General features: G+C 47.1%; 81 non-coding genes across 81 annotated transcripts; all 81 read right to left on the bottom strand.

Annotated features, from left to right (window-relative positions):
- Nucleotides 1–47: 47 nt before the first annotated feature.
- TRNAV-AAC (transfer RNA valine (anticodon AAC)) lies at nt 48–125 on the bottom strand. Its single transcript is given in 2 exon segments — nt 48–83; nt 89–125. It is a non-coding gene; the product is annotated as a tRNA-Val (tRNA).
- Nucleotides 126–198: 73 nt separating this feature from the next.
- Nucleotides 199–271, bottom strand: TRNAV-AAC (transfer RNA valine (anticodon AAC)). Its single transcript has one exon. It is a non-coding gene; the product is annotated as a tRNA-Val (tRNA).
- Nucleotides 272–343: 72 nt separating this feature from the next.
- Nucleotides 344–416, bottom strand: TRNAI-AAU (transfer RNA isoleucine (anticodon AAU)). Its single transcript has one exon. It is a non-coding gene; the product is annotated as a tRNA-Ile (tRNA).
- A 71-nt stretch (nt 417–487) lies between these two features.
- TRNAV-CAC (transfer RNA valine (anticodon CAC)) lies at nt 488–560 on the bottom strand. The gene has a single exon. It is a non-coding gene; the product is annotated as a tRNA-Val (tRNA).
- Nucleotides 561–631: 71 nt separating this feature from the next.
- Nucleotides 632–704, bottom strand: TRNAV-AAC (transfer RNA valine (anticodon AAC)). Its single transcript has one exon. It is a non-coding gene; the product is annotated as a tRNA-Val (tRNA).
- A 72-nt stretch (nt 705–776) lies between these two features.
- Nucleotides 777–854, bottom strand: TRNAV-AAC (transfer RNA valine (anticodon AAC)). The gene is given in 2 exon segments: nt 777–812; nt 818–854. It is a non-coding gene; the product is annotated as a tRNA-Val (tRNA).
- Nucleotides 855–1,073: 219 nt separating this feature from the next.
- Nucleotides 1,074–1,146, bottom strand: TRNAV-CAC (transfer RNA valine (anticodon CAC)). The gene has a single exon. It is a non-coding gene; the product is annotated as a tRNA-Val (tRNA).
- Nucleotides 1,147–1,219: 73 nt separating this feature from the next.
- Nucleotides 1,220–1,292, bottom strand: TRNAV-AAC (transfer RNA valine (anticodon AAC)). Its single transcript has one exon. It is a non-coding gene; the product is annotated as a tRNA-Val (tRNA).
- Nucleotides 1,293–1,511: 219 nt separating this feature from the next.
- Nucleotides 1,512–1,584, bottom strand: TRNAV-AAC (transfer RNA valine (anticodon AAC)). The gene has a single exon. It is a non-coding gene; the product is annotated as a tRNA-Val (tRNA).
- A 72-nt stretch (nt 1,585–1,656) lies between these two features.
- TRNAV-AAC (transfer RNA valine (anticodon AAC)) lies at nt 1,657–1,729 on the bottom strand. Its single transcript has one exon. It is a non-coding gene; the product is annotated as a tRNA-Val (tRNA).
- A 73-nt stretch (nt 1,730–1,802) lies between these two features.
- On the bottom strand, nt 1,803–1,875 carry TRNAV-UAC (transfer RNA valine (anticodon UAC)). The gene has a single exon. It is a non-coding gene; the product is annotated as a tRNA-Val (tRNA).
- Nucleotides 1,876–1,946: 71 nt separating this feature from the next.
- TRNAV-AAC (transfer RNA valine (anticodon AAC)) lies at nt 1,947–2,019 on the bottom strand. Its single transcript has one exon. It is a non-coding gene; the product is annotated as a tRNA-Val (tRNA).
- A 72-nt stretch (nt 2,020–2,091) lies between these two features.
- Nucleotides 2,092–2,164, bottom strand: TRNAV-CAC (transfer RNA valine (anticodon CAC)). Its single transcript has one exon. It is a non-coding gene; the product is annotated as a tRNA-Val (tRNA).
- A 73-nt stretch (nt 2,165–2,237) lies between these two features.
- On the bottom strand, nt 2,238–2,310 carry TRNAV-AAC (transfer RNA valine (anticodon AAC)). The gene has a single exon. It is a non-coding gene; the product is annotated as a tRNA-Val (tRNA).
- Nucleotides 2,311–2,679: 369 nt separating this feature from the next.
- TRNAV-UAC (transfer RNA valine (anticodon UAC)) lies at nt 2,680–2,752 on the bottom strand. Its single transcript has one exon. It is a non-coding gene; the product is annotated as a tRNA-Val (tRNA).
- A 217-nt stretch (nt 2,753–2,969) lies between these two features.
- TRNAV-AAC (transfer RNA valine (anticodon AAC)) lies at nt 2,970–3,047 on the bottom strand. The gene is given in 2 exon segments: nt 2,970–3,005; nt 3,011–3,047. It is a non-coding gene; the product is annotated as a tRNA-Val (tRNA).
- Nucleotides 3,048–3,120: 73 nt separating this feature from the next.
- Nucleotides 3,121–3,193, bottom strand: TRNAV-AAC (transfer RNA valine (anticodon AAC)). The gene has a single exon. It is a non-coding gene; the product is annotated as a tRNA-Val (tRNA).
- A 214-nt stretch (nt 3,194–3,407) lies between these two features.
- On the bottom strand, nt 3,408–3,480 carry TRNAV-AAC (transfer RNA valine (anticodon AAC)). Its single transcript has one exon. It is a non-coding gene; the product is annotated as a tRNA-Val (tRNA).
- Nucleotides 3,481–3,553: 73 nt separating this feature from the next.
- Nucleotides 3,554–3,626, bottom strand: TRNAV-AAC (transfer RNA valine (anticodon AAC)). Its single transcript has one exon. It is a non-coding gene; the product is annotated as a tRNA-Val (tRNA).
- A 369-nt stretch (nt 3,627–3,995) lies between these two features.
- Nucleotides 3,996–4,068, bottom strand: TRNAV-UAC (transfer RNA valine (anticodon UAC)). Its single transcript has one exon. It is a non-coding gene; the product is annotated as a tRNA-Val (tRNA).
- Nucleotides 4,069–4,430: 362 nt separating this feature from the next.
- TRNAV-UAC (transfer RNA valine (anticodon UAC)) lies at nt 4,431–4,503 on the bottom strand. Its single transcript has one exon. It is a non-coding gene; the product is annotated as a tRNA-Val (tRNA).
- A 73-nt stretch (nt 4,504–4,576) lies between these two features.
- TRNAV-UAC (transfer RNA valine (anticodon UAC)) lies at nt 4,577–4,649 on the bottom strand. The gene has a single exon. It is a non-coding gene; the product is annotated as a tRNA-Val (tRNA).
- A 362-nt stretch (nt 4,650–5,011) lies between these two features.
- TRNAV-UAC (transfer RNA valine (anticodon UAC)) lies at nt 5,012–5,084 on the bottom strand. The gene has a single exon. It is a non-coding gene; the product is annotated as a tRNA-Val (tRNA).
- A 72-nt stretch (nt 5,085–5,156) lies between these two features.
- Nucleotides 5,157–5,229, bottom strand: TRNAV-CAC (transfer RNA valine (anticodon CAC)). Its single transcript has one exon. It is a non-coding gene; the product is annotated as a tRNA-Val (tRNA).
- Nucleotides 5,230–5,302: 73 nt separating this feature from the next.
- On the bottom strand, nt 5,303–5,375 carry TRNAV-AAC (transfer RNA valine (anticodon AAC)). The gene has a single exon. It is a non-coding gene; the product is annotated as a tRNA-Val (tRNA).
- A 73-nt stretch (nt 5,376–5,448) lies between these two features.
- TRNAV-AAC (transfer RNA valine (anticodon AAC)) lies at nt 5,449–5,521 on the bottom strand. Its single transcript has one exon. It is a non-coding gene; the product is annotated as a tRNA-Val (tRNA).
- Nucleotides 5,522–5,593: 72 nt separating this feature from the next.
- On the bottom strand, nt 5,594–5,671 carry TRNAV-AAC (transfer RNA valine (anticodon AAC)). Its single transcript is given in 2 exon segments — nt 5,594–5,629; nt 5,635–5,671. It is a non-coding gene; the product is annotated as a tRNA-Val (tRNA).
- Nucleotides 5,672–5,890: 219 nt separating this feature from the next.
- Nucleotides 5,891–5,963, bottom strand: TRNAV-UAC (transfer RNA valine (anticodon UAC)). The gene has a single exon. It is a non-coding gene; the product is annotated as a tRNA-Val (tRNA).
- Nucleotides 5,964–6,036: 73 nt separating this feature from the next.
- Nucleotides 6,037–6,109, bottom strand: TRNAV-AAC (transfer RNA valine (anticodon AAC)). Its single transcript has one exon. It is a non-coding gene; the product is annotated as a tRNA-Val (tRNA).
- Nucleotides 6,110–6,181: 72 nt separating this feature from the next.
- TRNAV-CAC (transfer RNA valine (anticodon CAC)) lies at nt 6,182–6,254 on the bottom strand. The gene has a single exon. It is a non-coding gene; the product is annotated as a tRNA-Val (tRNA).
- Nucleotides 6,255–6,325: 71 nt separating this feature from the next.
- Nucleotides 6,326–6,398, bottom strand: TRNAV-AAC (transfer RNA valine (anticodon AAC)). Its single transcript has one exon. It is a non-coding gene; the product is annotated as a tRNA-Val (tRNA).
- A 72-nt stretch (nt 6,399–6,470) lies between these two features.
- On the bottom strand, nt 6,471–6,543 carry TRNAV-CAC (transfer RNA valine (anticodon CAC)). The gene has a single exon. It is a non-coding gene; the product is annotated as a tRNA-Val (tRNA).
- A 73-nt stretch (nt 6,544–6,616) lies between these two features.
- TRNAV-UAC (transfer RNA valine (anticodon UAC)) lies at nt 6,617–6,689 on the bottom strand. The gene has a single exon. It is a non-coding gene; the product is annotated as a tRNA-Val (tRNA).
- Nucleotides 6,690–6,760: 71 nt separating this feature from the next.
- On the bottom strand, nt 6,761–6,833 carry TRNAV-AAC (transfer RNA valine (anticodon AAC)). Its single transcript has one exon. It is a non-coding gene; the product is annotated as a tRNA-Val (tRNA).
- A 72-nt stretch (nt 6,834–6,905) lies between these two features.
- TRNAV-CAC (transfer RNA valine (anticodon CAC)) lies at nt 6,906–6,978 on the bottom strand. Its single transcript has one exon. It is a non-coding gene; the product is annotated as a tRNA-Val (tRNA).
- A 73-nt stretch (nt 6,979–7,051) lies between these two features.
- TRNAV-AAC (transfer RNA valine (anticodon AAC)) lies at nt 7,052–7,124 on the bottom strand. The gene has a single exon. It is a non-coding gene; the product is annotated as a tRNA-Val (tRNA).
- A 219-nt stretch (nt 7,125–7,343) lies between these two features.
- On the bottom strand, nt 7,344–7,416 carry TRNAV-AAC (transfer RNA valine (anticodon AAC)). The gene has a single exon. It is a non-coding gene; the product is annotated as a tRNA-Val (tRNA).
- Nucleotides 7,417–7,632: 216 nt separating this feature from the next.
- Nucleotides 7,633–7,705, bottom strand: TRNAV-UAC (transfer RNA valine (anticodon UAC)). The gene has a single exon. It is a non-coding gene; the product is annotated as a tRNA-Val (tRNA).
- A 71-nt stretch (nt 7,706–7,776) lies between these two features.
- TRNAV-AAC (transfer RNA valine (anticodon AAC)) lies at nt 7,777–7,849 on the bottom strand. Its single transcript has one exon. It is a non-coding gene; the product is annotated as a tRNA-Val (tRNA).
- Nucleotides 7,850–7,921: 72 nt separating this feature from the next.
- Nucleotides 7,922–7,994, bottom strand: TRNAV-CAC (transfer RNA valine (anticodon CAC)). Its single transcript has one exon. It is a non-coding gene; the product is annotated as a tRNA-Val (tRNA).
- Nucleotides 7,995–8,067: 73 nt separating this feature from the next.
- On the bottom strand, nt 8,068–8,140 carry TRNAL-CAG (transfer RNA leucine (anticodon CAG)). The gene has a single exon. It is a non-coding gene; the product is annotated as a tRNA-Leu (tRNA).
- A 73-nt stretch (nt 8,141–8,213) lies between these two features.
- TRNAV-AAC (transfer RNA valine (anticodon AAC)) lies at nt 8,214–8,286 on the bottom strand. The gene has a single exon. It is a non-coding gene; the product is annotated as a tRNA-Val (tRNA).
- A 368-nt stretch (nt 8,287–8,654) lies between these two features.
- On the bottom strand, nt 8,655–8,727 carry TRNAV-UAC (transfer RNA valine (anticodon UAC)). Its single transcript has one exon. It is a non-coding gene; the product is annotated as a tRNA-Val (tRNA).
- Nucleotides 8,728–8,800: 73 nt separating this feature from the next.
- Nucleotides 8,801–8,873, bottom strand: TRNAV-AAC (transfer RNA valine (anticodon AAC)). Its single transcript has one exon. It is a non-coding gene; the product is annotated as a tRNA-Val (tRNA).
- Nucleotides 8,874–8,945: 72 nt separating this feature from the next.
- Nucleotides 8,946–9,018, bottom strand: TRNAV-CAC (transfer RNA valine (anticodon CAC)). Its single transcript has one exon. It is a non-coding gene; the product is annotated as a tRNA-Val (tRNA).
- Nucleotides 9,019–9,089: 71 nt separating this feature from the next.
- On the bottom strand, nt 9,090–9,162 carry TRNAV-AAC (transfer RNA valine (anticodon AAC)). Its single transcript has one exon. It is a non-coding gene; the product is annotated as a tRNA-Val (tRNA).
- A 73-nt stretch (nt 9,163–9,235) lies between these two features.
- On the bottom strand, nt 9,236–9,308 carry TRNAV-CAC (transfer RNA valine (anticodon CAC)). Its single transcript has one exon. It is a non-coding gene; the product is annotated as a tRNA-Val (tRNA).
- Nucleotides 9,309–9,381: 73 nt separating this feature from the next.
- Nucleotides 9,382–9,454, bottom strand: TRNAV-AAC (transfer RNA valine (anticodon AAC)). Its single transcript has one exon. It is a non-coding gene; the product is annotated as a tRNA-Val (tRNA).
- Nucleotides 9,455–9,527: 73 nt separating this feature from the next.
- TRNAV-AAC (transfer RNA valine (anticodon AAC)) lies at nt 9,528–9,600 on the bottom strand. The gene has a single exon. It is a non-coding gene; the product is annotated as a tRNA-Val (tRNA).
- Nucleotides 9,601–9,672: 72 nt separating this feature from the next.
- On the bottom strand, nt 9,673–9,750 carry TRNAV-AAC (transfer RNA valine (anticodon AAC)). Its single transcript is given in 2 exon segments — nt 9,673–9,708; nt 9,714–9,750. It is a non-coding gene; the product is annotated as a tRNA-Val (tRNA).
- Nucleotides 9,751–9,969: 219 nt separating this feature from the next.
- On the bottom strand, nt 9,970–10,042 carry TRNAV-UAC (transfer RNA valine (anticodon UAC)). Its single transcript has one exon. It is a non-coding gene; the product is annotated as a tRNA-Val (tRNA).
- Nucleotides 10,043–10,404: 362 nt separating this feature from the next.
- On the bottom strand, nt 10,405–10,477 carry TRNAV-UAC (transfer RNA valine (anticodon UAC)). Its single transcript has one exon. It is a non-coding gene; the product is annotated as a tRNA-Val (tRNA).
- A 72-nt stretch (nt 10,478–10,549) lies between these two features.
- On the bottom strand, nt 10,550–10,622 carry TRNAV-CAC (transfer RNA valine (anticodon CAC)). The gene has a single exon. It is a non-coding gene; the product is annotated as a tRNA-Val (tRNA).
- Nucleotides 10,623–10,695: 73 nt separating this feature from the next.
- On the bottom strand, nt 10,696–10,768 carry TRNAV-AAC (transfer RNA valine (anticodon AAC)). Its single transcript has one exon. It is a non-coding gene; the product is annotated as a tRNA-Val (tRNA).
- A 73-nt stretch (nt 10,769–10,841) lies between these two features.
- On the bottom strand, nt 10,842–10,914 carry TRNAV-AAC (transfer RNA valine (anticodon AAC)). The gene has a single exon. It is a non-coding gene; the product is annotated as a tRNA-Val (tRNA).
- A 72-nt stretch (nt 10,915–10,986) lies between these two features.
- Nucleotides 10,987–11,064, bottom strand: TRNAV-AAC (transfer RNA valine (anticodon AAC)). The gene is given in 2 exon segments: nt 10,987–11,022; nt 11,028–11,064. It is a non-coding gene; the product is annotated as a tRNA-Val (tRNA).
- A 71-nt stretch (nt 11,065–11,135) lies between these two features.
- On the bottom strand, nt 11,136–11,208 carry TRNAV-AAC (transfer RNA valine (anticodon AAC)). The gene has a single exon. It is a non-coding gene; the product is annotated as a tRNA-Val (tRNA).
- A 72-nt stretch (nt 11,209–11,280) lies between these two features.
- On the bottom strand, nt 11,281–11,353 carry TRNAV-CAC (transfer RNA valine (anticodon CAC)). The gene has a single exon. It is a non-coding gene; the product is annotated as a tRNA-Val (tRNA).
- A 73-nt stretch (nt 11,354–11,426) lies between these two features.
- On the bottom strand, nt 11,427–11,499 carry TRNAV-UAC (transfer RNA valine (anticodon UAC)). The gene has a single exon. It is a non-coding gene; the product is annotated as a tRNA-Val (tRNA).
- Nucleotides 11,500–11,570: 71 nt separating this feature from the next.
- On the bottom strand, nt 11,571–11,643 carry TRNAV-AAC (transfer RNA valine (anticodon AAC)). The gene has a single exon. It is a non-coding gene; the product is annotated as a tRNA-Val (tRNA).
- A 72-nt stretch (nt 11,644–11,715) lies between these two features.
- Nucleotides 11,716–11,788, bottom strand: TRNAV-CAC (transfer RNA valine (anticodon CAC)). The gene has a single exon. It is a non-coding gene; the product is annotated as a tRNA-Val (tRNA).
- Nucleotides 11,789–11,861: 73 nt separating this feature from the next.
- Nucleotides 11,862–11,934, bottom strand: TRNAV-AAC (transfer RNA valine (anticodon AAC)). The gene has a single exon. It is a non-coding gene; the product is annotated as a tRNA-Val (tRNA).
- Nucleotides 11,935–12,153: 219 nt separating this feature from the next.
- TRNAV-AAC (transfer RNA valine (anticodon AAC)) lies at nt 12,154–12,226 on the bottom strand. The gene has a single exon. It is a non-coding gene; the product is annotated as a tRNA-Val (tRNA).
- A 216-nt stretch (nt 12,227–12,442) lies between these two features.
- TRNAV-UAC (transfer RNA valine (anticodon UAC)) lies at nt 12,443–12,515 on the bottom strand. The gene has a single exon. It is a non-coding gene; the product is annotated as a tRNA-Val (tRNA).
- A 71-nt stretch (nt 12,516–12,586) lies between these two features.
- Nucleotides 12,587–12,659, bottom strand: TRNAV-AAC (transfer RNA valine (anticodon AAC)). The gene has a single exon. It is a non-coding gene; the product is annotated as a tRNA-Val (tRNA).
- A 72-nt stretch (nt 12,660–12,731) lies between these two features.
- Nucleotides 12,732–12,804, bottom strand: TRNAV-CAC (transfer RNA valine (anticodon CAC)). Its single transcript has one exon. It is a non-coding gene; the product is annotated as a tRNA-Val (tRNA).
- Nucleotides 12,805–12,877: 73 nt separating this feature from the next.
- On the bottom strand, nt 12,878–12,950 carry TRNAL-CAG (transfer RNA leucine (anticodon CAG)). The gene has a single exon. It is a non-coding gene; the product is annotated as a tRNA-Leu (tRNA).
- Nucleotides 12,951–13,023: 73 nt separating this feature from the next.
- Nucleotides 13,024–13,096, bottom strand: TRNAV-AAC (transfer RNA valine (anticodon AAC)). Its single transcript has one exon. It is a non-coding gene; the product is annotated as a tRNA-Val (tRNA).
- Nucleotides 13,097–13,464: 368 nt separating this feature from the next.
- Nucleotides 13,465–13,537, bottom strand: TRNAV-UAC (transfer RNA valine (anticodon UAC)). Its single transcript has one exon. It is a non-coding gene; the product is annotated as a tRNA-Val (tRNA).
- Nucleotides 13,538–13,610: 73 nt separating this feature from the next.
- On the bottom strand, nt 13,611–13,683 carry TRNAV-AAC (transfer RNA valine (anticodon AAC)). Its single transcript has one exon. It is a non-coding gene; the product is annotated as a tRNA-Val (tRNA).
- Nucleotides 13,684–13,755: 72 nt separating this feature from the next.
- Nucleotides 13,756–13,828, bottom strand: TRNAV-CAC (transfer RNA valine (anticodon CAC)). The gene has a single exon. It is a non-coding gene; the product is annotated as a tRNA-Val (tRNA).
- Nucleotides 13,829–13,899: 71 nt separating this feature from the next.
- On the bottom strand, nt 13,900–13,972 carry TRNAV-AAC (transfer RNA valine (anticodon AAC)). Its single transcript has one exon. It is a non-coding gene; the product is annotated as a tRNA-Val (tRNA).
- Nucleotides 13,973–14,045: 73 nt separating this feature from the next.
- TRNAV-CAC (transfer RNA valine (anticodon CAC)) lies at nt 14,046–14,118 on the bottom strand. Its single transcript has one exon. It is a non-coding gene; the product is annotated as a tRNA-Val (tRNA).
- Nucleotides 14,119–14,191: 73 nt separating this feature from the next.
- TRNAV-AAC (transfer RNA valine (anticodon AAC)) lies at nt 14,192–14,264 on the bottom strand. Its single transcript has one exon. It is a non-coding gene; the product is annotated as a tRNA-Val (tRNA).
- A 73-nt stretch (nt 14,265–14,337) lies between these two features.
- TRNAV-AAC (transfer RNA valine (anticodon AAC)) lies at nt 14,338–14,410 on the bottom strand. The gene has a single exon. It is a non-coding gene; the product is annotated as a tRNA-Val (tRNA).
- A 72-nt stretch (nt 14,411–14,482) lies between these two features.
- Nucleotides 14,483–14,560, bottom strand: TRNAV-AAC (transfer RNA valine (anticodon AAC)). The gene is given in 2 exon segments: nt 14,483–14,518; nt 14,524–14,560. It is a non-coding gene; the product is annotated as a tRNA-Val (tRNA).
- Nucleotides 14,561–14,779: 219 nt separating this feature from the next.
- Nucleotides 14,780–14,852, bottom strand: TRNAV-UAC (transfer RNA valine (anticodon UAC)). The gene has a single exon. It is a non-coding gene; the product is annotated as a tRNA-Val (tRNA).
- A 362-nt stretch (nt 14,853–15,214) lies between these two features.
- Nucleotides 15,215–15,287, bottom strand: TRNAV-UAC (transfer RNA valine (anticodon UAC)). Its single transcript has one exon. It is a non-coding gene; the product is annotated as a tRNA-Val (tRNA).
- A 72-nt stretch (nt 15,288–15,359) lies between these two features.
- TRNAV-CAC (transfer RNA valine (anticodon CAC)) lies at nt 15,360–15,432 on the bottom strand. The gene has a single exon. It is a non-coding gene; the product is annotated as a tRNA-Val (tRNA).
- Nucleotides 15,433–15,505: 73 nt separating this feature from the next.
- Nucleotides 15,506–15,578, bottom strand: TRNAV-AAC (transfer RNA valine (anticodon AAC)). The gene has a single exon. It is a non-coding gene; the product is annotated as a tRNA-Val (tRNA).
- A 73-nt stretch (nt 15,579–15,651) lies between these two features.
- On the bottom strand, nt 15,652–15,724 carry TRNAV-AAC (transfer RNA valine (anticodon AAC)). The gene has a single exon. It is a non-coding gene; the product is annotated as a tRNA-Val (tRNA).
- Nucleotides 15,725–15,765: the final 41 nt, after the last annotated feature.

Below are 15,765 nucleotides of genomic sequence, written 5' to 3'. Positions count from 1 at the left end.
GTCTTTGTTCATTGAAGTATATTGAAAATGTAAAAAATAAGTACTCTTGTGCCTGCCACGGATCGAACCTGGGGCCTTCCGCGTGTTATGTTAAGCGGATGTGATAACCACTACACCACAAGCACAGCTGTGCGGAGCTCTCACGATTGAGTCTTTGTTCAATGACGTATATTGAAACTGTAAAAAAAGAAGTGCTCTTGTGCCTGCCAGAGATCGAACCTGGGGCCTTCCGCGTGTTAGGCGGATGTGATAACCGCTACACCACAAGCACAGCTGTGCAGAGCTCTCACGAATGAACCTTTGTTCAATACCGTATATTGAAACTGTAAAAAGGCAGTGCTCTTGTGCCTGCCAGAGATCGAACCTGGGGCCTTTCGCGTATTAGGTGGATGTGATAACCACTACACCACAAGCACAGCTGTGCAGAGCTCTCACGAATGAGCCTTTGTCCAATGACGTATATTGAAATTAAAAAAAGGAATGTCCTTGTGCCTGCAAGGGATCGAACCTGGCGCCATCCGCGTGTGAAGCGGATGTGATAACCACTACACCACAAGCACAGCTGTGCAGAGCTCTCATGAATGAGTCTTTGTTCAATGACGTATATTGAAACTAAAAAAAGAAATGCTCTTGTGCCTGCCAGGAATCGAACCTGGGGCCTTCCGCGTGTTAGGTGGATGTGATAAACACTACACCACAAGCACAGCTGTGCAGAGCTCTCACAGTTGAGTCTTTGTTCATTGAAGTATATTGAAACTGTAAAAAAGAAGTACTCTTGTGCCTGCCAAGGATCGAACCTGGGGCCTTCCGCGTGTTATGTTAAGCGGATGTGATAACCACTACACCACAAGCACAGCTGTGCAGCGCTCTGACGAATGAGTCTTTGTTCAATGACGTGTATTGAAACTGTTAAAAAAGAAATGTTCTTGTGCCTGCCAGGGATTGAATCCTGGGCCTTCCGGGTGTGAAGCGGATGTGATAAACACTACACCACAACCACAGCTGTGCAGAGCTCTCACGAATGGGTCTTTGTTCAATGAAGTATATTGAAACTGTAAAAAAAGAAATGCTCTTGTGCCTGCCAGGGATCGAACCTGGGGCCTTCCGCGTGTGAAGCGGATGTGATAACCACTACACCACAAGCACAGCTGTGCAGAGCTCTCACGATTGAGTCTTTGTTCAATGACGTATATTGAAACTGTAAAAAAAGAAGTCCTCTTGTGCCTGCCAGGGATCGAACCTGGGGCCTTCCGCGTGTTAGGCGGATGTGATAACCGCTACACCACAAGCACAGCTGTGCAGCGCTCTGACAAATGAGTCTTTGTTCAATGACATATATTGAAAGTGTAAAAAAAGAAATTCTCTTGTGTCTGCCAGGGATTGAACCCTGGGCCTTCCGGGTGTGAAGCGGATGAGATAAACACTACACCACAAGCACAGCCATGCTGAGCTCTCACGAATGAGAGTTTGTTCAATAAAGTATATTGAAACTGTAAAAAAAGAAGTGCTCTTGTGCCTGCCAGGGATCGAACCTGAGCCCATCCGCGTGTTAGGCGGATGTGATAACCACTACACCACAAGCACAGCTGTGCGTAGATCTCACGAATGAGCCTTTGTTCAATGACGTATATTGAAACTGAAAAAAAGAAGTGCTCTTGTGCCTGCCAGGGATCGAACCTGGGGCCTTCCGCGTGTTAGGCAGATGTGACAACCGCTACACCACAAGCACAGCTGTGCAGAGGTCTCACGAATGAGCCTTTGTTCAATGACGTATATTGAAACTGTAAAAAAAGAAGTGCTCTTATACATGCCAGGGATTGAACCTGGGGCCTTCCGCGTGTAAGGCGGATGTGATAACCACTACACCACAAGCACAGCTGTGCAGAGCTCTCATGAATGAGTCTTTGTTCAATGACGTATATTGAAACTAAAAAAAGAAACGCTCTTGTGCCTGCTAGGGATCGAACCTGGGGCCTTCCGCGTGTTAGGCGGATGTGATAACCACTACACCACAAGCACAGCTGTGCAGAGCTCTCACGATTGAGTCTTTGTTCAATGACGTATATTGAAATTAAATAAAAGAAATGCTCTTGTGCCTGCCAGGGATTGAACCTGGGGCCTTCCGCGTGTGAAGCGGATGTGATAACCACTACACCACAAGCACAGCTGTGCAGAGCTCTCACGATTGAGTCTTTGTTCAATGACGTATATTGAAACTGTAAAAAAAGAAGTGCTCTTGTGCCTGCCAGGGATCGAACCTTGGGTCTTCCGCGAGTTAGGTGGATGTGATAACCACTACACCACAAGCACAGCTGTGCAGAGCTGTCACAATTGAGTCTTTGTTCATTGAAGTATATATAAACTGTAAAAAAGAAGTACTCTTGTACCTGCCACGGATCGAACCTGGGGCCTTCCGCGTGTTATGTTAAGCGGATGGGATAACCACTACACCACAAGCACAGCTGTGCAGCGCTCTGACGAATGAGTCTTTGTTCAATGACATATATTGAAACTGTAAAAAAAAGAAATGTTCTTGTGCCTGCCAGGGATTGAACCCTGGGCCTTCCGGGTGTGAAGCGGATGTGATAAACACTACACCACAAGCACAGCTGTGCAGAGCTCTCACGAATGGGTCTTTGTTCAATGAAGTATATTGAAACTGTAAAAAAGAAATGCTCTTGTGTCTGCCAGGGATCGAACCTGGGGTCTTCCGCGTGTAAGGCGGATGTGATAACCACTACACCACAAGCACAGCTGTGCAGAGCTCTCACGAATGAACCTTTGTTCAATGACGTATATTGAAACTGTAAAAAGGCAGTGCTCTTGTGCCTGCCAGAGATCGAACGTGGGGCCTTTCGCGTGTTAGGTGGATGTGATAACCACTACACCACAAGCACAGCTGTGCAGAGCTCTCACAATTGAGTCTTTGTTCATTGAAGTATATTGAAAATGTAAAAAAGAAGTACTCTTGTGCCTGCCACGGATCGAACCTGGGGCCTTCCGCGTGTTATGTTAAGCGGATGTGATAACCACTACACCACAAGCACAGCTGTGCGGAGCTCTCACGATTGAGTCTTTGTTCACTGACGTATATTGAAACTGTAAAAAAAGAAGTGCTCTTGTGCCTGCCAGGGATCGAACCTGGGGCCTTCCGCGTGTTAGGCGGATGTGATAACCGCTACACCACAAGCACAGCTGTGCAGAGCTCTCACGAATGAACGTTTGTTCAATGACGTATATTGAAACTGTAAAAAGGCAGTGCTCTTGTGCCTGCCAGAGATCGAACCTGGGCCTTTCGCGTATTAGGTGGATGTGATAACCACTGCACCACAAGCACAGCTGTGCAGAGCTCTCACGAATGAGCCTTTGTCCAATGACGTATATTGAAATTAAAAAAGAAGTGCTCTTGTGCCTGCCAGGGATCGAACCTGGGGCCTTCCGCATGTTAGGCAGATGTGATAACCACTACACCACAAGCACAGCTGTGCCGAGCTCTCACGATTGAGTCTTTGTTCAATGACGTATATTGAAACTGTAAAAAAAGAAGTGCTCTTGTGCCTGCCAGGGATCGAACCTGGGGCCTTCCGCGTGTTAGGTGGATGTGATAACCACTACACCACAAGCACAGCTGTGCAGAGCTGTCACAATTGAGTCTTTGTTCATTGAAGTATATATAAACTGTAAAAAAGAAGTACTCTTGTGCCTGCCACGGATCGAACCTGGGGCCTTCCGCGTGTTATGTTAAGCGGATGTGATAACCACTGCACCACAAGCACAGCTGTGCAGCGCTCTGACGAATGAGTCTTTGTTCAATGACATATATTGAAACTGTAAAAAAAGAAATGTTCTTGTGCCTGCCAGGGATTGAACCCTGGGCCTTCCGGGTGTGAAGCGGATGTGATAAACACTACACCACAAGCACAGCTGTGCAGAGCTCTCACGAATGGGTCTTTGTTCAATGAAGTATATTGAAACTGTAAAAAAAGAAATGCTCTTGTGCCTGCCAGGGATCGAACCTGGGGTCTTCCGCGTGTAAGGCGGATGTGATAACCACTACACCACAAGCACAGCTGTGCATAGGTCTCACGAATGAGCCTTTGTTCAATGACGTATATTGAAACTGTAAAAAAGAAGTACTCTTGTACATGCAAGGGATCGAACCTGGGGCCTTCCGCGTTAAGGCGGATGTGATAACCACTACACCACAAGCACAGCTGTGCAGAGCTCTCACGATTGAGTCTATGTTCAATGACGTATATTGAAACTGTAAAAAAAGAAGTGCTCTTGTGCCTGCCAGGGATCGAACCTGGGGCCTTCCGCGTGTTAGGCAGATGTGACAACCGCTACACCACAAGCAAGGCTGTGCAGAGGTCTCACGAATGAGCCTTTGTTTAATGACGTATATTGAAACTGTAAAAAAGAAGTGCTCTTATACATGCCAGGGATCGAACCTGGGGCCTGCCGCGTGTAAGGCGGATGTGATAACCACTACACCACAAGCACAGCTGTGCAGAGCTCTCACGAATGGGTCTTTGTTCAATGAAGTATATTGAAACTGTAAAAAAGGAAATGCTCTTGTGCCTGCCAGGGATCGAACCTGGGGTCTTCCGCGTGTAAGGCGGATGTGATAACCACTACACCACAAGTACAGCTGTGCATAGGTCTCACGAATGAGCCTTTGTTCAATGACGTATATTGAAACTGTAAAAAAGAAGTGCTCTTGTGCATGCAAGGGATCGAACCTGGGGCCTTCCGCGTTAAGGCGGATGTGATAACCACTACACCACAAGCACAGCTGTGCAGAGCTCTCACGATTGAGTCTTTGTTCAATGACGTATATTGAAACTGTAAAAAAAGAAGTGCTCTTGTGCCTGCCAGGTATCGCACCTGGGGCCTTCCGCGTGTTAGGCAGATGTGACAACCGCTACACCACAAGCACAGCTGTGCAGAGGTCTCACGAATGAGCCTTTGTTCAATGACGTATATTGAAACTGTAAAAAAGAAGTGCTCTTATACATGCCAGGGATCGAACCTGGGGCCTTCCGCGTGTAAGGCGGATGTGATAACCACTACACCACAAGCACAGCTGTGCAGAGCTCTCACGATTGAGTCTTTGTTCAATGACGTATATTGAAACTAAAAAAAAGAAACGCTCTTGTGCCTGCCAGGGATTGAACCTGGGGCCTTCCGCGTGTGAAGCGGATGTGATAACCACTACACCACAAGCACAGCTGTGCAGAGCTCTCACGATTGAGTCTTTGTTCAGTGACGTATATTGAAACTGTAAAAAAAGAAGTGCTCTTGTGCCTGCCAGGGATCGAACCTGGGGCCTTCCGCGTGTTAGGCGGATGTGATAACCGCTACACCACAAGCACAGCTGTGCAGAGCTCTCACGAATGAACCTTTATTCAATGACGTATATTGAAACTGTAAAAAAAGAAGTGCTCTTGTGCCTGCCAGGGATCGAACCTGGGGCCTTCCGCGTGTTAGGTGGATGTGATAACCACTACACCACAAGCACAGCTGTGCAGAGCTGTCACAATTGAGTCTTTGTTCATTGAAGTATATATAAACTGTAAAAAAGAAGTACTCTTGTGCCTGCCACGGATCGAACCTGGGGCCTTCCGCGTGTTATGTTAAGCGGATGTGATAACCACTACACCACAAGCACAGCTGTGCAGCGCTCTGACGAATGAGTCTTTGTTCAATGACATATATTGAAACTGTAAAAAAAGAAATGTTCTTGTGCCTGCCAGGGATTGAACCCTGGGCCTTCCGGGTGTGAAGCAGATGTGATAAACACTACACCACAAGCACAGCTGTGCAGAGCTCTCACGAATGGGTCTTTGTTCAATGAAGTATATTGAAACTGTAAAAAAAGAAATGCTCTTGTGCCTGCCAAGGATCGAACCTGGGGTCTTCCGCGTGTAAGGCGGATGTGATAACCACTACACCACAAGCACAGCTGTGCAGAGCTCTCATGAATTAGTCTTTGTTCAATGACGTATATTGAAACTGCAAAAAAAGAAGTGCTTTTGTGCCTGCCACGGATCGAACCTGGGGCCTTCCGCGTGTTAGGCGGATGTGATAACCACTACACAACAAGCACAGCTGTGCAGCGCTCTGACGAATGAGTCTTTGTTCAATGACGTATATTGAAATTAAAAAAAATAAATGCTCCTGTGCCTGCCAGGGATCGAACCTAGGGCCTTCCGCGTGTGAAGCGGATGTGATAACCACTACACCACAAGCACAGCTGAGCAGAGCTCTCACGATTGAGTCTTTGTTCAATGACGTATATTGGAACTAAAAAAAGAAACGCTCTTGTGCCTGCCAGGGATCGAACCTGGGGCCTTCCACGTGTTAGGTGGATGTGATAACCACTACACCACAAGCACAGCTGTGCAGAGCTCTCACGATTGAGTCTTTGTTCAATGACGTATATTGAAATTAAAAAAAAGAAATGCTCTTGTGCCTGCCAGGGATTGAACCTGGGGCCTTCCGCGTGTGAAGCGGATGTGATAACCACTACACCACAAGCACAGCTGTGCAGAGCTCTCACGATTGAGTCTTTGTTCAATGACGTATATTGAAACTGTAAAAAAAGAAGTGCTCTTGTGCCTGCCAGGGATCGAACCTGGGGTCTTCCGCGTGTAAGGCGGATGTGATAACCACTACACCACAAGCACAGCTGTGCTGAGCTCTCATGAATGAGTCTTTGTTCAATGACGTATATTGGAACTAAAAAAAGAAACGCTCTTGTGCCTGCCAGGGATCGAACCTGGGGACTTCCGCGTGTTAGGCGGACGTGATAACCACTACACCACAAGCACAGCTGTGCAGAGCTCTCACGATTGAGTCTTTGTTCAATGACGTATATTAAAATTAAAAAAAAGAAATGCTCTTGTGCCTGCCAGGGATTGAACCTGGGGCCTTCCGCGTGTGAAGCGGATGTGATAACCACTACACCACAAGCACAGCTGTGCAGAGCTCTCACGATTGAGTCTTTGTTCAATGACGTATATTGAAACTGTAAAAAAAGAAGTGCTCTTGTGCCTGCCAGGGATCGAACCTGGGGCCTTCCGCGTGTTAGGCGGATGTGATAACCGCTACACCACAAGCACAGCTGTGCAGAGCTCTCACGAATGAACCTTTATTCAATGACGTATATTTAAAGTGTAAAAAAAGAAATTCTCTTGTGTCTGCCAGGGATTGAACCCTGGGCCTTCCGGGTGTGAAGCGGATGAGATAAACGCTACACCACAAGCACAGCCGTGCAGAGCTCTCACGAATGAGACTTTGTTCAATGAAGTATATTGAAACTGTAAAAAAAGAAGTGCTCTTGTGCCTGCCAGGGATCGAACCTGGGGCCTTCCGCGTGTTAGGCGGATGTGATAACCACTACACCACAAGCACAGCTGTGCATAGGTCTCACGAATGAGCTTTTGTTCAATGACGTATATTGAAACTGTAAAAAAGAAGTGCTCTTTACATGCAAGGGATCGAACCTGGGGCCTTCCGCGTGTTAGGCAGATGTGACAACCGCTACACCACAAGCACAGCTGTGCAGAGGTCTCACGAATGAGCCTTTGTTCAATGACGTATATTGAAACTGTAAAAAAGAAGTGCTCTTATACATGCCAGGGATCGAACCTGGGGCCTTCCGCGTGTAAGGCGGATGTGATAACCACTACACCACAAGCACAGCTGTGCAGAGCTCTCATGAATGAGTCTTTGTTCAATGACGTATATTGAAACTAAAAAAAGAAACGCTCTTGTGCCTGCTAGGGATCTAACCTGGGGCCTTCCGCGTGTTAGGCGGATGTGATAACCACTACACCACAAGCACAGCTGTGCAGAGCTCCCACGATTGAGTCTTTGTTCAATGACGTATATTGAAATTAAAAAAAAGAAATGCTCTTGTGCCTGCCAGGGATTGAACCTGGGGCCTTCCGCGTGTGAAGCGGATGTGATAACCACTACACCACAAGCACAGCTGTGCAGAGCTCTCACGATTGAGTCTTTGTTCAATGACGTATATTGAAACTGTAAAAAAAGAAATGCTCTTGTGCCTGCCAGGGATTGAACCTGGGGCCTTCCGCGTCTGAAGCGGATGTGATAACCATTACACCACAAGCACAGCTGTGCCGAGCTCTCACGATTGAGTCTTTGTTCAATGACGTATATTGAAACTGTAAAAAAAGAAGTGCTCTTGTGCCTGCCAGGGATCGAACCTGGGGCCTTCCGCGTGTTAGGTGGATGTGATAACCACTACACCACAAGCACAGCTGTGCAGAGCTGTCACAATTGAGTCTTTGTTCATTGAAGTATATATAAACTGTAAAAAAGAAGTACTCTTGTGCCTGCCACGGATCGAACCTGGGGCCTTCCGCGTGTTATGTTAAGCGGATGTGATAACCACTGCACCACAAGCACAGGTGTGCAGCGCTCTGACGAATGAGTCTTTGTTCAATGACATATATTGAAACTGTAAAAAAAGAAATGTTCTTGTGCCTGCCAGGGATTGAACCCTGGGCCTTCCGGGTGTGAAGCGCATGTGATAAACACTACACCACAAGCACAGCTGTGCAGAGCTCTCACGAATGGGTTTTGTTCAATGAAGTATATTGAAAATGTAAAAAAAGAAATGCTCTTGTGCCTGCCAGGGATCGAACCTGGGGTCTTCCGCGTGTAAGGCGGATGTGATAACCACTACACCACAAGCACAGCTGTGCAGAGCTCTCATGAATTAGTCTTTGTTCAATGACGTATATTGAAACTGCAAAAAAGGAAGTGCTTTTGTGCCTGCCACGGATCGAACCTGGGGCCTTCCGCGTGTTAGGCGGATGTGATAACCACTACACAACAAGCACAGCTGTGCAGCGCTCTGACGAATGAGTATTTGTTCAATGACGTATATTGAAATTAAAAAAAATAAATGCTCCATTGCCTGCCAGGGATCGAACCTGGGGCCTTCCGCGTGTGAAGCCGATGTGATAACCACTACACCACAAGCACAGCTGTGCTGAGCTCTCATGAATGAGTCTTTGTTCAATGACGTATATTGGAACTAAAAAAAGAAACGCTCTTGTGCCTGCCAGGGATCGAACCTGGGGCCTTCCGCGTGTTAGGCGGACGTGATAACCACTACACCACAAGCACAGCTGTGCAGAGCTCTCACGATTGAGTCTTTGTTCAATGACGTATATTAAAATTAAAAAAAAAGAAATGCTCTTGTGCCTGCCAGGGATTGAACCTGGGGCCTTCCGCGTGTGAAGCGGATGTGATAACCACTACACCACAAGCACAGCTGTGCAGAGCTCTCACGATTGAGTCTTTGTTCAGTGACGTATATTGAAACTGTAAAAAAAGAAGTGCTCTTGTGCCTGCCAGGGATCGAACCTGGGGCCTTCCGCGTGTTAGGCGGATGTGATAACCGCTACACCACAAGCACAGCTGTGCAGAGCTCTCACGAATGAACCTTTATTCAATGACGTATATTGAAACTGTAAAAAAAGAAGTGCTCTTGTGCCTGCCAGGGATCGAACCTGGGGCCTTCCGCGTGTTAGGTGGATGTGATAACCACTACACCACAAGCACAGCTGTGCAGAGCTGTCACAATTGAGTCTTTGTTCATTGAAGTATATATAAACTGTAAAAAAGAAGTACTCTTGTGCCTGCCACGGATCGAACCTGGGGCCTTCCGCGTGTTATGTTAAGCGGATGTGATAACCACTACACCACAAGCACAGCTGTGCAGCGCTCTGACGAATGAGTCTTTGTTCAATGACATATATTGAAACTGTAAAAAAAGAAATGTTCTTGTGCCTGCCAGGGATTGAACCCTGGGCCTTCCGGGTGTGAAGCGGATGTGATAAACACTACACCACAAGCACAGCTGTGCAGAGCTCTCACGAATGGGTCTTTGTTCAATGAAGTATATTGAAACTGTAAAAAAGGAAATGCTCTTGTGCCTGCCAGGGATCGAACCTGGGGTCTTCCGCGTGTAAGGCGGATGTGATAACCACTACACCACAAGTACAGCTGTGCATAGGTCTCACGAATGAGCCTTTGTTCAATGACGTATATTGAAACTGTAAAAAAGAAGTGCTCTTGTGCATGCAAGGGATCGAACCTGGGGCCTTCCGCGTTAAGGCGGATGTGATAACCACTACACCACAAGCACAGCTGTACAGAGCTCTCACGATTGAGTCTTTGTTCAATGACGTATATTGAAACTGTAAAAAAAGAAGTGCTCTTGTGCCTGCCAGGTATCGCACCTGGGGCCTTCCGCGTGTTAGGCAGATGTGACAACCGCTACACCACAAGCACAGCTGTGCAGAGGTCTCACGAATGAGCCTTTGTTCAATGACGTATATTGAAACTGTAAAAAAGAAGTGCTCTTATACATGCCAGGGATCGAACCTGGGGCCTTCCGCGTGTAAGGCGGATGTGATAACCACTACACCACAAGCACAGCTGTGCAGAGCTCTCACGATTGAGTCTTTGTTCAATGACGTATATTGAAACTAAAAAAAAGAAACGCTCTTGTGCCTGCCAGGGATTGAACCTGGGGCCTTCCGCGTGTGAAGCGGATGTGATAACCACTACACCACAAGCACAGCTGTGCAGAGCTCTCACGATTGAGTCTTTGTTCAGTGACGTATATTGAAACTGTAAAAAAAGAAGTGCTCTTGTGCCTGCCAGGGATCGAACCTGGGGCCTTCCGCGTGTTAGGCGGATGTGATAACCGCTACACCACAAGCACAGCTGTGCAGAGCTCTCACGAATGAACCTTTATTCAATGACGTATATTGAAACTGTAAAAAAAGAAGTGCTCTTGTGCCTGCCAGGGATCGAACCTGGGGCCTTCCGCGTGTTAGGTGGATGTGATAACCACTACACCACAAGCACAGCTGTGCAGAGCTGTCACAATTGAGTCTTTGTTCATTGAAGTATATATAAACTGTAAAAAAGAAGTACTCTTGTGCCTGCCACGGATCGAACCTGGGGCCTTCCGCGTGTTATGTTAAGCGGATGTGATAACCACTACACCACAAGCACAGCTGAGCAGAGCTCTCACGATTGAGTCTTTGTTCAATGACGTATATTGGAACTAAAAAAAGAAACGCTCTTGTGCCTGCCAGGGATCGAACCTGGGGCCTTCCACGTGTTAGGTGGATGTGATAACCACTACACCACAAGCACAGCTGTGCAGAGCTCTCACGATTGAGTCTTTGTTCAATGACGTATATTGAAATTAAAAAAAAGAAATGCTCTTGTGCCTGCCAGGGATTGAACCTGGGGCCTTCCGCGTGTGAAGCGGATGTGATAACCACTACACCACAAGCACAGCTGTGCAGAGCTCTCACGATTGAGTCTTTGTTCAATGACGTATATTGAAACTGTAAAAAAAGAAGTGCTCTTGTGCCTGCCAGGGATCGAACCTGGGGTCTTCCGCGTGTAAGGCGGATGTGATAACCACTACACCACAAGCACAGCTGTGCTGAGCTCTCATGAATGAGTCTTTGTTCAATGACGTATATTGGAACTAAAAAAAGAAACGCTCTTGTGCCTGCCAGGGATCGAACCTGGGGACTTCCGCGTGTTAGGCGGACGTGATAACCACTACACCACAAGCACAGCTGTGCAGAGCTCTCACGATTGAGTCTTTGTTCAATGACGTATATTAAAATTAAAAAAAAGAAATGCTCTTGTGCCTGCCAGGGATTGAACCTGGGGCCTTCCGCGTGTGAAGCGGATGTGATAACCACTACACCACAAGCACAGCTGTGCAGAGCTCTCACGATTGAGTCTTTGTTCAATGACGTATATTGAAACTGTAAAAAAAGAAGTGCTCTTGTGCCTGCCAGGGATCGAACCTGGGGCCTTCCGCGTGTTAGGCGGATGTGATAACCGCTACACCACAAGCACAGCTGTGCAGAGCTCTCACGAATGAACCTTTATTCAATGACGTATATTTAAAGTGTAAAAAAAGAAATTCTCTTGTGTCTGCCAGGGATTGAACCCTGGGCCTTCCGGGTGTGAAGCGGATGAGATAAACGCTACACCACAAGCACAGCCGTGCAGAGCTCTCACGAATGAGACTTTGTTCAATGAAGTATATTGAAACTGTAAAAAAAGAAGTGCTCTTGTGCCTGCCAGGGATCGAACCTGGGGCCTTCCGCGTGTTAGGCGGATGTGATAACCACTACACCACAAGCACAGCTGTGCATAGGTCTCACGAATGAGCTTTTGTTCAATGACGTATATTGAAACTGTAAAAAAGAAGTGCTCTTTACATGCAAGGGATCGAACCTGGGGCCTTCCGCGTGTTAGGCAGATGTGACAACCGCTACACCACAAGCACAGCTGTGCAGAGGTCTCACGAATGAGCCTTTGTTCAATGACGTATATTGAAACTGTAAAAAAGAAGTGCTCTTATACATGCCAGGGATCGAACCTGGGGCCTTCCGCGTGTAAGGCGGATGTGATAACCACTACACCACAAGCACAGCTGTGCAGAGCTCTCATGAATGAGTCTTTGTTCAATGACGTATATTGAAACTAAAAAAAGAAACGCTCTTGTGCCTGCTAGGGATCTAACCTGGGGCCTTCCGCGTGTTAGGCGGATGTGATAACCACTACACCACAAGCACAGCTGTGCAGAGCTCCCACGATTGAGTCTTTGTTCAATGACGTATATTGAAATTAAAAAAAAGAAATGCTCTTGTGCCTGCCAGGGATTGAACCTGGGGCCTTCCGCGTGTGAAGCGGATGTGATAACCACTACACCACAAGCACAGCTGTGCAGAGCTCTCACGATTGAGTCTTTGTTCAATGACGTATATTGAAACTGTAAAAAAAGAAATGCTCTTGTGCCTGCCAGGGATTGAACCTGGGGCCTTCCGCGTCTGAAGCGGATGTGATAACCATTACACCACAAGCACAGCTGTGCCGAGCTCTCACGATTGAGTCTTTGTTCAATGACGTATATTGAAACTGTAAAAAAAGAAGTGCTCTTGTGCCTGCCAGGGATCGAACCTGGGGCCTTCCGCGTGTTAGGTGGATGTGATAACCACTACACCACAAGCACAGCTGTGCAGAGCTGTCACAATTGAGTCTTTGTTCATTGAAGTATATATAAACTGTAAAAAAGAAGTACTCTTGTGCCTGCCACGGATCGAACCTGGGGCCTTCCGCGTGTTATGTTAAGCGGATGTGATAACCACTGCACCACAAGCACAGGTGTGCAGCGCTCTGACGAATGAGTCTTTGTTCAATGACATATATTGAAACTGTAAAAAAAGAAATGTTCTTGTGCCTGCCAGGGATTGAACCCTGGGCCTTCCGGGTGTGAAGCGCATGTGATAAACACTACACCACAAGCACAGCTGTGCAGAGCTCTCACGAATGGGTTTTGTTCAATGAAGTATATTGAAAATGTAAAAAAAGAAATGCTCTTGTGCCTGCCAGGGATCGAACCTGGGGTCTTCCGCGTGTAAGGCGGATGTGATAACCACTACACCACAAGCACAGCTGTGCAGAGCTCTCATGAATTAGTCTTTGTTCAATGACGTATATTGAAACTGCAAAAAAGGAAGTGCTTTTGTGCCTGCCACGGATCGAACCTGGGGCCTTCCGCGTGTTAGGCGGATGTGATAACCACTACACAACAAGCACAGCTGTGCAGCGCTCTGACGAATGAGTATTTGTTCAATGACGTATATTGAAATTAAAAAAAATAAATGCTCCATTGCCTGCCAGGGATCGAACCTGGGGCCTTCCGCGTGTGAAGCCGATGTGATAACCACTACACCACAAGCACAGCTGTGCTGAGCTCTCATGAATGAGTCTTTGTTCAATGACGTATATTGGAACTAAAAAAAGAAACGCTCTTGTGCCTGCCAGGGATCGAACCTGGGGCCTTCCGCGTGTTAGGCGGACGTGATAACCACTACACCACAAGCACAGCTGTGCAGAGCTCTCACGATTGAGTCTTTGTTCAATGACGTATATTAAAATTAAAAAAAAAGAAATGCTCTTGTGCCTGCCAGGGATTGAACCTGGGGCCTTCCGCGTGTGAAGCGGATGTGATAACCACTACACCACAAGCACAGCTGTGCAGAGCTCTCACGATTGAGTCTTTGTTCAGTGACGTATATTGAAACTGTAAAAAAAGAAGTGCTCTTGTGCCTGCCAGGGATCGAACCTGGGGCCTTCCGCGTGTTAGGCGGATGTGATAACCGCTACACCACAAGCACAGCTGTGCAGAGCTCTCACGAATGAACCTTTATTCAATGACGTATATTGAAACTGTAAAAAAAGAAGTGCTCTTGTGCCTGCCAGGGATCGAACCTGGGGCCTTCCGCGTGTTAGGTGGATGTGATAACCACTACACCACAAGCACAGCTGTGCAGAGCTGTCACAATTGAGTCTTTGTTCATTGAAGTATATATAAACTGTAAAAAAGAAGTACTCTTGTGCCTGCCACGGATCGAACCTGGGGCCTTCCGCGTGTTATGTTAAGCGGATGTGATAACCACTACACCACAAGCACAGCTGTGCAGCGCTCTGACGAATGAGTCTTTGTTCAATGACATATATTGAAACTGTAAAAAAAGAAATGTTCTTGTGCCTGCCAGGGATTGAACCCTGGGCCTTCCGGGTGTGAAGCGGATGTGATAAACACTACACCACAAGCACAGCTGTGCAGAGCTCTCACGAATGGGTCTTTGTTCAATGAAGTATATTGAAACTGTAAAAAAGGAAATGCTCTTGTGCCTGCCAGGGATCGAACCTGGGGTCTTCCGCGTGTAAGGCGGATGTGATAACCACTACACCACAAGTACAGCTGTGCATAGGTCTCACGAATGAGCCTTTGTTCAATGACGTATATTGAAACTGTAAAAAAGAAGTGCTCTTGTGCATGCAAGGGATCGAACCTGGGGCCTTCCGCGTTAAGGCGGATGTGATAACCACTACACCACAAGCACAGCTGTACAGAGCTCTCACGATTGAGTCTTTGTTCAATGACGTATATTGAAACTGTAAAAAAAGAAGTGCTCTTGTGCCTGCCAGGTATCGCACCTGGGGCCTTCCGCGTGTTAGGCAGATGTGACAACCGCTACACCACAAGCACAGCTGTGCAGAGGTCTCACGAATGAGCCTTTGTTCAATGACGTATATTGAAACTGTAAAAAAGAAGTGCTCTTATACATGCCAGGGATCGAACCTGGGGCCTTCCGCGTGTAAGGCGGATGTGATAACCACTACACCACAAGCACAGCTGTGCAGAGCTCTCACGATTGAGTCTTTGTTCAATGACGTATATTGAAACTAAAAAAAAGAAACGCTCTTGTGCCTGCCAGGGATTGAACCTGGGGCCTTCCGCGTGTGAAGCGGATGTGATAACCACTACACCACAAGCACAGCTGTGCAGAGCTCTCACGATTGAGTCTTTGTTCAGTGACGTATATTGAAACTGTAAAAAAAGAAGTGCTCTTGTGCCTGCCAGGGATCGAACCTGGGGCCTTCCGCGTGTTAGGCGGATGTGATAACCGCTACACCACAAGCACAGCTGTGCAGAGCTCTCACGAATGAACCTTTATTCAATGACGTATATTGAAACTGTAAAAAAAGAAGTGCTCTTGTGCCTGCCAGGGATCGAACCTGGGGCCTTCCGCGTGTTAGGTGGATGTGATAACCACTACACCACAAGCACAGCTGTGCAGAGCTGTCACAATTGAGTCTTTGTTCATTGAA

The sequence above is a fragment of the Rhipicephalus microplus genome, chromosome 2 (assembly GCF_043290135.1).
Source record: "Rhipicephalus microplus isolate Deutch F79 chromosome 2, USDA_Rmic, whole genome shotgun sequence".
NCBI classification, from domain to species: domain Eukaryota; kingdom Metazoa; phylum Arthropoda; class Arachnida; order Ixodida; family Ixodidae; genus Rhipicephalus; species Rhipicephalus microplus.
The sequence above is the reverse complement of the archived record's forward strand: the minus strand, read 5'-3'. Positions and strand labels throughout refer to the sequence as shown.